The 13,947-nt window shown below is 36.9% G+C and overlaps 1 long non-coding RNA gene across 1 annotated transcript; it reads right to left on the bottom strand.

The window, feature by feature from the left end:
• Positions 1–2,045: 2,045 nt before the first annotated feature.
• LOC147581885 (uncharacterized) lies at positions 2,046–12,882 on the bottom strand. Its single transcript, XR_015249783.1, has 3 exons — positions 12,713–12,882; positions 7,733–7,828; positions 2,046–2,285 (listed from the first exon to the last, which is right to left on the bottom strand). It is a non-coding gene; the product is annotated as an uncharacterized LOC147581885 (long non-coding RNA).
• Between the last annotated feature and the right edge of the window lie 1,065 nt (positions 12,883–13,947).

Genomic DNA, 13,947 nt, shown 5'->3' with positions numbered 1-13,947 from the left:
TTAGGATGAATGCTCAGATTGAAGCCAGCTTTCAGTGGGGGAAATCTGAAGAACTGACAATGACCAAAAAAGGTCTGAAGAAGGAAAAATTAAAGAGTAATCATGTGAGGAAATGTTTTTAGCAGCCTCATTATATTCAGAAAAGGAGGTGGAAGGTCCATGGGTAACACAGAGCTACCATTACACATGTGAGCAGTGATTATAGGGTTCAGGTTTGTTTAAGATACCTCAGGGATGAGGGAGAAAGGGTAGATATTCTGTAATGGAATCTGCTGTATTGCTCATTTCCGGGTTGGCCTGATAAATGTTGGGTCCATTGAAAGAGTAATTTTCTTCTTTACTATTGGGAAAATATAATTAAAAACAAGATCTCCCAACCTGTAAAACCTTTCCACAAAGGCAGCCAAGAAAACAGTTTTATGATTGAATAAACATGAGAATATGATGCACATCACAGGCAACAACTCACTGAGATATTACAAAGACAGAAATCTCTCCCTTTTATAGAGTTAAGCAGATAGGACCCATTACATTCTCAAGATAAATGACACCTAATGCTCAGGTAAGAGGACATGACAGCACCATTTGTCACACAGTTAATTCTAGATTCATCTCATAATTGGGGTGACCATCTTATGGTAACAAATTGACTTTATCCAGAAGAAAAATAAACTTCTCATGTCTTTATGGTAGGAGTTAGTTTTGCAACTCGAAGCAAGGGCACTGAAATTACACTCCTACCCTCCCACAGAAACTGGGAGATGGGAGTATTATCTCCTTTGATGTTTATATTTCAAAGAGACTGTTCTCAGATCCTTGAGTAACACAGCCTTGTGTCCTAAAGCAGTCAAAAGTCCTATTTTTCAAAGAGACTTACACAATTTAATTTTTTTTTTTTTTCAACGTTTATTTATTTTTTTGGGACAGAGAGAGACAGAGCACGAACGGGGGAGGGGCAGAGAGAGAGGGAGACACAGAATCGGAAACAGGCTCCAGGCTCTGAGCCATCAGCCCAGAGCCTGACGCGGGGCTCGAACTCACGGACCGCGAGATCGTGACCTGGCTGAAGTCGGACGCTTAACCGACTGCGCCACCCAGGCGCCCCGAGACTTACACAATTTAAGAGAGGGGGAAGTAAATACAATTACAAGTTATCTAAAGTAAATGCTCTAAGAAGTGAAGATAAGTCTGTTACATTATTTTTAACAGGGAGAATTAGCCTGTTATCTTCAATTTGTACTTCTCCTTACATTATTCATGAGTAACATTTCTGGCAAACTCCATCCTCTGGCACAATAGCTCTTGATATTTCTGAGCATTATGAGTCATTCTTAACATTAAGAAAAAATTATGCACCATTTCTCCGTGATAGTAGTTGTATATTTAGTACCCATTTATTGAGAAAATATATACTAATCAAACACTACTATGAATTCAGATACTCTTTTAGATCAGTTTGCATTTCATTACTCTAGACATCTATATCTATTTAAAACTCGTAGTATTGGGGCTTTTGGGGGTTGGTTGATTAAGCATCCAACTATGGTGCAGGTCATGATCTCGCAGTTTGTGGGGTTGAACCCCGCATCAGGCTCTGTGCTGAAAGCTTGGAACCTCGAGCCTACTTTGGATTCTGTGTCTCCCTCTCTCTCTCCCCCTCCCCCACTTGTGCTCTGTGTCTCTCAAAAATAAATAAACAGTTAAAAAAATTTTTTAAACTAGTAGTATCTATATATGCAAAGCATAATGGTCTTTAGTTAAGCTATATTCCTTTAACACTTCCCACTCCATCGTTGGCTCAAAATATGGAAAACATTAGTTTAACTAAAATAGTTTCTGATTAGCTAAAATTGTTGCTGAAAAAGCACCTGGGTGCTGAAATTATTGTGTACCAACATCAAATTGCATTTCAAAATCAATTACTCAATTAACCAGGAATGAGCCTCAGGACACCATTTAGCTCTTCCTGATTCTATTTTATACAGAATCTGGCAGATCTGATCATCTGAAGTCTCAGACCACTACTGCATGGAGTCCTTCAAGGTTTACTTAGAGAGGTCTGAGTGAGAAAGCAAGAGGCAGGAGGTGTAGCTGGGTCAAGGCGCTGTCAGGTTGTATCTGCTCTGTGCTGGTTGCCCCAGAATGGCTGGAATGAAAGCAGGGCAGCCAGGAAGATGTGAGGGAAGGTATAAGAGTCTCTTGATTCTGTTCATAGTTAGCACCACGAGGTTACACTTGAGTTCAGTCCATCACAAAGCTTTTAGGGTGGTATCTGACAACAATTCCTGAAAAAGACACAATAGCAGGCAGTTAATGAAACAAATTATTACATCCTGAAACCTTGCTCTTTTATGTGATGAGTGAGTGATCTGATTCCAGCATCCCATACAGAAGATATGCTTTTTTTTTTTTTTTTTTTTTTTTCACATGAGATGGTTTATTTGGAAAATGATCCCAGGGAGATCGACTAAGGGACTGGAGATAGTACAATAGAGAAAGAAAAAAGGCCAGGTGTATAAATAGGTTACTGATACTAGTTCTTGGAGTTTGGTCCTGCCACAAAGTTCTAGGGAACTGCTGGAAAGAGCCTCAGAATTTCCCACCTGGATGAAGGAGGAAACATTTATCTACCAGTTCTCATCCTTTTTTGTTTTTGCGTTGTCCCATGGAGTGTTAGCTTCTTTATACATCCAGATCCATTCTTATCAGTCCCTCACTGAAACCTCAGGGAAACCCAGAGCAATACAGCTGGGCATGAGAGAGGTGCTGATAACCATCAGGTCACAGTACACAAAGCTAGTTGCACAAGCAAAGGTTGGAATATAAATTGGGCTGAGAGGAGGTGAGGTAAGGTATAGGAGGTATCCAATACAGGAACTCACATCCTGGCCTCCTTCAAAGCTGCTATAGTGATAAAAGTAGGCCTTCTCCTGGATGCCCATAGTGCCACTGGGGAAAGATCTTTGGAGCAGCCTAATTTTTTCAAACTTCCTTTATTTTCTTAAGACAATTGGGGTATAAGAGTAAACAATAGACATTTTACTGGTAAAACTTAATATGTACCAAACCCTTGATTCTTCCCTGTGACCACTCCAAAATCATCTTTTTCATGGTATATTCCTTCTCAACAAATGGCACCAGTTTTGACTCCGTTTCACGCATCGCACCTTGGAGCCACACTTGACATCTTTTCAACACCCCAGCAAACTGCACCTTTGCAATGAATTACAAGCCCTTCACTTCACACCACCTATACCACCAACACACTATTCACGGGCAGCATCCCTTCTCATGTGCATTATCTCAGTGGCCTCCTGCCAGTTCTTCATGGTTCCACTATTGCACTCTACAGTCTGTTCTCTGCACAGTAGTCAAAGTTGCTAGTTACTTTTTAAAATGGTAAGCCATATTATCTCCTGTCTTGACTCTTACATAGTTCCATCAGGTTTCACACAAAAACCCGGGGTACCTGAGTGGCTCAGTTGGTTAAGCGTCTGATTCTTGGTTTCGGCTCAGGTCATGACCTCACAGTTTGTGAGTTCGAGCCCCGCATTAGGCTCTGGGCTGACAATGTGGAGTCTGCTTGGGATTCTCTCTTTCTCCTTCTCTCTCTGTCTCTCCCATGCTTGTGCTCTCTCTCTCAAAACAAATAAAAATGAAAAAACCCAAACCCCTGTTATGACCTTGTTGTTACGTGATCTGGATACACACACACATACATACGTACATATATAGGATATTGGACATATATATTACAAATGGATCTATCTGTATATATTATTATCTGTATATATTATAAGTATATATATTATATGGTATAAATATATACATTATATATATTATCAATATACATGTTATGATACATATAAATGGTAAGTCTGTGGCTTCACTTCCTACCACTCTAGCTCTTACCCTCTGGCCTCTAGTTTTACTTCCCTGAGATTTTCAAACTTGCCAAGCATATTTCCATCCAGGCCTTTGCGTCTGCAATTTCTTCTTTTTGGAGTGGTTTATTCTCTACATTCATACTTCAGTTCATATCCCAAAGAAACTCCAGAATGCCTTGTTAAAATAGTCCCCTATCATACTATATTCTCTTATACAATTATATTTTTCTTCATATAACTTCTAAATAATACATATTATGTATATAATGTGTGTGTGTGTGTGTGTGTGTAAATTTGCCTGTTTATTGTTTCACTCAATAGAATATTTGCTATATAAGAGTGTGGACTATGTTGAATTTACCATTCTTTTCCTAATTTCTAGAGCCGTTTTGGGCACATATGGATTCAATTAATCTTGCTAAATAGATAAATTAAACCAGATCAAATGGCATTTGTGTTGTCAGATAGATTTCCCTTTAACTTTATGTGACTAGTTAATAATGGAAAAAGAAAAAACAACAATGCAGCATCTCTGTAGTATTTGTCAGTCTTAACTAATTTCTGTACAACCATAGCCATAATCATATTTAATTTACGTTCACTTCATTGTCTAATGAGGGTCTTCTGGAAGTCCATTGATTTAGGGGTCAAGTCTGATAAATACTCCATTCTCTTTAATGTCCTGAGGTCATCTAGCCAGCACATGGGAGACAGAATTTGGATTGTAGAGGACATTTTAGGAGCTGCTATTGGAAATGGCACACATCATTTCCACCAACACCCCATTGCTCCGAATTTAATCCTTTGGCCCTACCTAACTGTAGGGGAGGCTGGAAAATAGAATTTAGCTGTGTGCTAGGGCGAAATGTAACTCTGTCACAATAGACATACGGATGATCGTCTTTAATCCTTAAAAATCCCTGAGAGATAAGTACTCTATCCCCATTTAGAGATTTAAAAACTGACCCTCAGAGAGGTAGAGCTACAACCAAGATCATAAAGCTAATGATTATGTGGCACTCCAGATGTCCTGTGATTTTCCCTGTCATTTGGGGTACTGGAAATTTCAGAACACCAGTCATTTTGATGAGTCTGACCCTGCCCATGATTTTATCTGTGCTTTCACATCATTAAGAGTAAATATTAGCCTTAAACTTGAATTTTTTTTAGTGGGTTTGCCAACAGACTGTGACTTTTCAGTCCCATTCACTCTATCTTCTTTGATTTTACTAATCACAGTATTTCAATAGTAAAGAATTTTATAACAAAACTCTTTATACTACTTTTCCATTGATTTGGATACATATTGAAACTCTTAGTTGGTGGTCTGAAATACATTAGCCTTATTGATTAATGTTTCTGATTTGTCTCATTTTAGTCACTCCCACTTTAATAGAGTCATGAATTATACTTGATTACCTCCAGTTACCAAACACTGATTTTTGGGGGGAAGAATTATATGCCTATCAATTGAGGTAATTAAGTGGATCATCAATGAAATAAGATTCAACTTGAATTAGTGAAAGTTAAAGAATTCATAGCAAACACCTGCAGGGAGGTTTGGTTTATATGGTACCTCTGTCACTCAGTTGCTGGTCCTCTGGGTTATAGGTTGAGAAATTATTAAAAAGGCCTTCAAAATCTCATTCATAAAATAAATTTATGAGACAACAATGACTAACATAGAATCCTAATTCTTCATTTATAGTAAAATATGTAATGATTAATGACTAAAGCATGCATTTCCTTTGTCTAGGGTACCCCTTCCTGCTGAGTAAACAAAATTATAGGCCTTAATGATTTCATAGCAAATAAAAAATTATGAAATTTGGTAGTTTTAAAGGAAAAAATGTCCACGAATTGTTAAGACTTGACAAAATACTTCTATATCATAAAATTAAAACACAAAGCAAAACAGTAACAACAATAAATCTTCCCTAGGGAATGTGAAGCTCTTGTACACTGGATATATTTTCATATGTTGAAGATAGTGAGATAAATACATGGCCAAACTCATGTTATCTCTTTCAACATTTTCTACAATTCACATATCCCCATGCAGATCAGATTTTGGTAAGACTCTTCTGCAATCAAAATAATTTTCAGGGGAGCAGTATTTTTAATGGAAAGGGCATAGAATTTAAAATTAGGCAAATGTGGGATTAAACCCATTTAACAGCCATTTATCTGATAATTTTTTAAAAATTTTTTTAAAGTTTATTTTTGAGAGAAAGAGATAGAGCATGAACAGGAGAGGGGCAGAGAGAGAGGAGACACAGAATTGGAAACAGGCTCCAGGCTCTGAGCTGTCAGCCCAGAGCCTGACACAGGGCTCGAACTCACAAGCAGTGAGATCATGGCCTGAGCTGAAGTCAGATGCTCAACTGACTGAGCCACCCAGGCACCCCTATCGGATAATTTTTTTTTAATTTTATTTTACTATAATAAAAACACAACATGAATCTAACCTCTTTACAAATTTTTCAGTATACATTATTGTTGACTATAAGTATACTGTTGTAAAGTAGATCTCTAGATCTTGTTCATCTTGCTTAACTGAAAGTAATGCTCATTGATTAGAACTACTAATTTCTCCTCCGCTTCCCTCCCAGCCCCTCACAGCCACCATTCTACTCGTGATTCTATGAATTTGACTATTTTAGATACTTGGTATTAAGTGATATTGTGCAGTATTTGTCTTTCTGTGACTTATATCACTTAGCATAATGTCCTTAAGGTTCATCCATATTGTCAGATATTGCAGAATTTCCTTCTTTTTTAAAGCCTGAGTAGTATAGTATGCCATTGTACGTATATACCACAATTTTTTTTATCCATTCATCTGTTGAACGACATTTAAGTTTTCATATCTTGGCTATTATGTTGCAGCAACGAACATATGAATGCTAATATAGCTTTGAGGTCCTGATTTCAATTCTTTTGGACAAATACTCCAAAGTGGGATTGCAGGATCATCTGGTAGTTCTATTTTTAATTTTTTGAGAAACATTGCTAGTTTTTTCCATAATGCCTGAATGACTACCAACAGTGTACAATGGTTCCAATTTCTCCACATCCTCTCAAAAATTGATTGTGTGTGTGTGTGTGTGTTTATAATAATCATCCTCACAGGTGTGAAGTAATAGTTCATTGCCGTTTTGATTTGTATTTCTGTGATAATTAGTGATGTTGAGCATCCTTTCATATACCTGTTGGCCATTTGTATGTCTTCTTTGAAGAAATGTCTATTAAAATCCTTTGCCCATTTTTAAATTGGGTTCCTTTTTGCTGTTGGGTTGTAGAAATTCTTTATATATTATAGATACTACTCTTTTATCAGATATGTAGTTTGAAGATATTTTCTCCCAATCTACAGGTTGCTTTTTCATTTTGTCAATTGTTTCCTTTACTGACCAGAATATTTTTAGTTTGAGTTGGTCCAGCTCATCTACTTTTGCTCTTTTTGCCAGTGCTTTTCATGTCGCATCCATGAAACCATGACTGGGACCTATGTCATGAAGCTTTTTGCTCATGTTTCTTATAGTAGTTTCATGATTTCATGTTGTACATTTTAAGTCTTTAGTTTATTTTGAATTGATTTTTATCTATGGTGTGGGTCAGAGGCCCAATTTCATTATTTTACAACTATCCAGTTTTTCCAATACCATTTTTTTTGAAGACTCTATCCTTTCTGTGCTCTAGATAACATAGTACTTCTTCAGAACCCTCAGAATCTTCTGATACTTGGTCTTACTATAAACACCACATGTATTCTTTTCTTACCCTGGTTATTTCAAGGGACAGACCTACTTGAATCACACCCTGAAACTACTGAGGGATCTTACCTCTTCTGGGCTCCAGTTGAAGCTAGGCTTCTTTGTCATTCAATAAATAGGTCAGAGTACTGTTCCTCTGTTTTCAGAAGCTGCTATTTTCAAAGTCTGAAAATGTAAACCAGATATTATATGTCTCTCTTTGTGCTGGAAAATCTGAGATACAAAAAAATTCCTCCCAGGGCACCTGGGTGACTCAGTCAGTTAAGCATCTGACTCTTGATTTCTGTTCAGGTCATGATCTCATGGTTTGTTAGTTCAAGCCCAGTGTTGTGTTGTGCTCTGACAGTGTGGGGCCTACTTTGGATTCTCTCTCTCTCTCTCTCTCTCTCTCTCTCTCCACCTTTCCCCTTCCCCCCCCTCAAAATAAATAAATAAACATTTAAAAAATACTTACAAAAATTCCTCCTTTACCTTGGAGGAATAACACAGCATGTCACAGACTACTGGATGATTGAAAACTTCACTGATGAGGCATGACCTTGAGTCTTTGTAGGTTGTGCTATTCAACCTTTGGAGCACATTTATCTTACCTAAGCTGCCAATTTACATTTTAACCAAATTAACATAATGTCATAGATATAGTAGCTGTGGAATGTTGATATGGCTCAAGTCACTCTGGACTATACTTCGGAGAAGAACAGGAAAATTTAAGGGTAAGATAATACATGCATACTGTTGTCTATCTTATATAAGTATAAACTGTTTCTGATCCTCCTTACTGGTAAGGATGGACAAGAAGGCATTCAGCAGATCAGTGGCTACATAATACATACTGGAGCTGTGTTAATTTGCTCTAGCATAGATGCCATATCTGACACAGAAGCTGAAATGTGGGCTCCTAGTCAGCTAGTTTTCTGTATTTATTTAATTTTTGTAGGGGCCAGACTTTTGAATTGAGTTGAATATGATGAAGACCAATACCCCATCATAGTTTATGCCTTTAGAGTGGCACTAATCTCTTTGATTCATTTGATAATATGTTATTGCTCGTGATTTATTATATTTACTATCTTGGCCAGAGGTAAAGGGGCAGTTTCGGTAGCTTCCACTTGGTCTTTTCCTTATTATTTCTCTTATACCACAGTTCAAGGAACTAATATGGGGCTTCTACCAATTACCAACTATATCTAATACAATTACACATTTAGAGAATGAGAAATAACTATTGGGTATGACCACAACTGTGAGTTGAACCTACTCTAAGAGAACATTTATTACCTAGATAGCATCTTTACATATTCTATTAGAGAGATGAAGATGGCACCCTAGACCTCCAAATATCAATGACAATATATCGATATATACCTAACTTTCAACATTTGGAGAAATTCTCTTCTACCAATAGGTGGTTAATGAAGAAAATGGCTGTAGTTCCATTTAGAGAAGGATGGGGAAATTACTAGTGAACATACTTGTCGTAGTTTAATATGATGTTTCCTGGGGTGCCTGGGTGGCTCAGTGGGTTGAGCATCTGACTTGGGCTCAGGTCATGATCTCACAGTTTGTGGGTTCTAGCTCCACATCAGGCTCTGTGCTGACAGCTCAGAGCCTGGAGCCTGCTTTGGATTCTGTGTCTCCCTCCCTGCCTTCCTTTCCCCTGCTTTCACTCTCTCTCAAAAATAAACATTAAAAAAAAGTTGTTTTTAAATATGATATTTTCTCACAGAATCCCAGAATTTTCTTTCAGCCAATGAGTTCTGGCTCTGAAAACTGACTTTAAGTCCAGAGATTGTGCATAGGATCAATTATATTTTTCCATTGATTTTTTTCACATTTTTAAATAAATTTTATCCAAAATACAGAAAAAAACTGAAAGGATTATTCAGTTTGCTATAATTATTTATCAAATATCCAGTCATCTTATTCATCTTCCATAAATATATCACATAATTTTTTATGCTTTCAAGGCAATTCACTTTATCAGTATACTTCATCCTTAAACATTTCAGAATTCATATCTTCATCTAGAATATAATATATATGTGAAGAATTTTTTCCCACAGTATAATTCTAAGCAAATCTATAGAGTAGGGAAATAAATGTCACATTATTCCTTTTCATTTTGTTTTGGTGAATGTCTCCACTGTTTGCATTGCCTGACAAAGGGCTTTAAATGTCTATATATCTGGAAAACAAGAGGAGACAAAAGAGTGTCAAAAACAAATAGCACTTTTGGCCTAAAACAAAACTCTTGCTCTAAAATAAAATAATAGGAAAAAAATAGCTATTCTTCTTACATTAACCAGTTTGACAAAGAAGATCTATTCTAATGTTAAAAATGTGTCTTTGTTTTTATTTGTATAAGATCCTGTTTTCTTTGATGTTTAACAAATTGTTTGATTCATTTCTTTTTGATTTGTCAAATATGAAGACTAGTGGATATGAAAAGGAAATAGTTGCTTTTCAAGTCAAGTCATTTATTGATCATCCAAAGTTTGGAAGAAAATAACCAAGGCAAAGTAGGACTTGATGAATTTTTGGTTTTGTCAGTAGAAGATTCTGCTCTTAAGGTGGCTTGTTAAAAGAAGTAGGAATCTATTTTCTCGTCTAAATAATATAAACTAGCAGGAAAGTAACAACAAAAATATGAGTAGAAATAAAAAGATATTTGTGGTAGCTTGACTTGAATTTTGTTTTTTCTTCAGTTACCTCTCATAATACTGACTCTTTCTTCTCCATACACAATTGATTTGGGCCTTGGAGGATGATGTGGCATAGAGTAAGGATATAGGCCTTATAATGATAGGGACAAAGGTTTGCAAAATTTTGCTATTTTCTATTGCCTAGCTGTGTACTTGAAGGAATCTCTCACTTTCTCTAAATTTCATTTTTCTTTTCCAAAAAATGGTGGGAAATAATGCCTTTCTTAGAGTATACTTTTGAAAATGTTATTACACAATGAATAGTCTCTGTTGATATTGATTATATTATTTGGCAGCATTAATTGAGGAGTTATATTCAGACACTCCAATGTATCTCAAAAATATAAAGTTGTTAAGTTCCTAACCTAAAGATGCATATTGTGTAAAAGAAAATTAAGAAAACCAATAGCTAATATACTTAAAATAATGCTATCAGAGAAGAAGACATTGAATGGCAAAGAACTAAAAAAAGAGTGTGATAAGGAGTAATATCCAGGGGTGCCTGGGTGGCTCAGTTGGTTAAGCATCCAACTCTTGGTTTCCACTCAGGTCATGACCTCGCAGCTTCGTGAATTTGAGCCCTGCATTGGGCTCTGCACTGGCAGTGAGGAGCCCGCTTGGGAGTCTTTTTCTCTCCCAATCTCTCTGCCCCTTGCCCACTTGCACTGTTTCTCTCTCTCTCTCAAAATAAATAAATAAACTTAAAATTTTTTTTAAAGGAATAATATTTAATTAAGCCTTGGTATTGAGAAGATGTGAGGTAAATTGGTGAAAGATTTTATTTTTAAAGATTTTATTTTATTTTTAAGAGGAAGTAAGACTGGAGTTGCTTTTTGAATGATGACAGATAATCAGATGGGTGGACAAGAGAAAAAAAGCTGTTCTAGAAAAAGCACCCCTGATGTATAAAGACACAGAGGTAGAAAAGAACATGGCTTGTTCGGGAGCTCTGTATGATTGATACAAAATGTATGTGTAGGGACAAGATAAAGAATGAGAGAAATAGGGAAGACCTATATGATAAAGGACCTTTGTTAAGAAATTTCACCTTTAAGCTAAGGGCCATGAGATACTGCTAAGAAGTTAAAACAAGGAAATTATAAGAATTTTAGGAAAATCACTACATCTTCAAAATACAGGTGTGAGAATGAAATTGGAGAAACTGGTTATGATGTTGTTGTAGCAGTATAAGCATTCAATTTAAGGAAGTAGTGAAATGTTAATTGGGGAGAAATTTACATTATATTTAAGAGATAGAATGGACTTCTTAAATATTTTAGTATATAGGATTTTGTATCTAATTGATTATTGTAGTGATGGATCAGAATCAAAAAAAGATTCCAACTTCCGACTTGTGGGTTTGAGTGTATGGAAACCCAGAAAAGGGGTAGATTTTACGAGAAAGACAATGATTTCTTCTTTGGATATATTGAGTTTAAAATGGTTATGGGGTATTCAAGTGGAAAAACAGTAGGGAATACTCTACAGAGTTACAGCATTCACTATATGCTGATGTGCACACTGACACATGCACAGTTCTGGAGTTTCTGAACCTGGCAAGAGCTAATTGTCAGAATGGAGATTAGCCATAGCCTTGATGTGTATTGGGACTGCTCAGGGGAATTTTATTTGCATAAAAGGAAAGAGAATGAAAGTTCAAAGTCTGGATAGTACCAACATTTAAGGTTGAGAAGAGAAAGTAAAAAAAAAAAAAAAAGAAAAGAAAAAGAAAAAGAACTGAATGGGGAAGGTGCCGAATTACCAATATTGACTTGTTTGTTTGTTCATTCAAAGAATATATGTTGATCTCTTTCCTAACCTGGGTTGGCCCCAAGTCAGAATCTGAGATGAAAGTATGCATTCAGTAATTTATTTAGAAGTGAGCCCAGCTAGAAGGCAGAAATGAGGAATTAGTGGAGTAAAATAAGAGAGCATTATCAAGGTGGCTCTCATTGCTGGTAACCAATGCTTAACCCTATGGGATAATTTGAGGAAACTTATGTATATTTTTCAGGACTCTACACTCCAGGGATGAAAGGAAGACACATTTATCTATGGAATTCTGCCTTCCATTGGCCAGCAGTTACCCCACAGGTTTAAATAAGTCACACTTCTGGGGTGCCTGGGTGGCTCAATCAGTTAAGCATCCGATTTCAGCTCAGGTCATGATCTCACAGCTCATGAGTTCGAGCCCCACACTGGGCTCTGTGCTGACCGCTCACAGCCTGGAGCCTACTTTGGAGCCTACTTCTGTGTCTCCCTCTCTCTCTCTGCCCCCTCCCCCACTCATTCTGTCTCTCTCTCAAAAACAAAAATTTATAAATTAAAAAAAATTTAAATAACTCACACTTCTGGCTTGTGCATCAGTAGCTTCTGCTAGGTCGAGTGGGTTCACCTGGGGAAGTCATACTGTAGCATTAGAAGGGCCTTCATGTAGGAATGGCAAAATATGTAGTACTGATCTAGGTGAGTACTGGCAAGTTAAACCTTCATCATTTTGCTTCTTGAATGGAACAGGGGCTGGAACAAGAGGTAGATAAATGGATAAAAAGTTGTACAGAAAAGTTTTGGGTAAGGTCCACTCCTTGCAGACCTCAAGTCCTCCCTCTTGTGAGAGTTCTTCTAATTCATCCAAGAGTTTCCTCCAAGATGGAGGCCAGCGCCTCCAGCTGCATTCTTGGTGCAGGGAAGTCCTGAGTCAGGAGGGTGTGTGGTACTGGCCAATGTGAGGCCTTGTCAAATTGCAGATGGGAAAGCTGATTGACCCCTGTGGCTGGAATACAGGTTGAGGCTGAACAGACATGAAGGGGAACAGTATTCTAATACAAGCACTTGCTATCTACATCCAGTTCCACAGTGAGCAAGGTAAGATCATCCAAACCTTCATGTAGTTTACTTTCTAGTAGATGAGAGAGGCAGAAAATATAAAGGAATTGCAAAAAGTGCTGAATTAAGACGAAGACAACATTTAAAATGCATTTAAGTTGTTTTGAGGAAAGGAGGAAGCTATAAAAAAGAAAAACATTTCATAAGTCTTTTTTCTTGGACTTAAAATTGTGACTACAGTCACCCAACAATGTGGGTTTGAATCGTGAAGGTCCACTTATATGCAGATATTTTTGATAAATATAGTCCAGTACTCTAAATGTATTTTCTCTTCCTTACACTTTTCTTAATAACATTTTCTTTTCTCTAGCTTACTTTATTGTAAGAACACAGTGTATGATGATACATCTAACACACAAAATATGTTAATTGACTATTTATGCTATTGGTGAGACTTCAAGTTAACAGTAGGGTATTAGTTTTTAAGTTTTTGGAGAGTCAAAAATTATACGTGGGTTTTTTACTGGGGAAGGGGCGTGGTGCCTCAAACCCCCATGCTGTTCAAAGGTTACCTGTATTTAGCCTTGGAATAGAGAATACTATTTTACTCTCCACCTCCTTTGCCTTCTTCGTGTTTTCCACAAAAACACTTTTGGCAACTAGGCAAGCTTTTGTCACTTCCTTTGAATCAACATCTATTATGAGTTCAGCCAAGGGCTCTTGAAAAGATTTGCTTGAAACTTGGAGCTTTAAAGC

This window comes from Puma concolor, chromosome B1, assembly GCF_028749965.1.
Source record: "Puma concolor isolate L17-30 chromosome B1, mPumCon1.1.hap2, whole genome shotgun sequence".
In the NCBI taxonomy this organism is placed as follows: Eukaryota; Metazoa; Chordata; class Mammalia; order Carnivora; family Felidae; genus Puma; species Puma concolor.
This window is presented reverse-complemented; position numbering and strand designations above follow the sequence as displayed.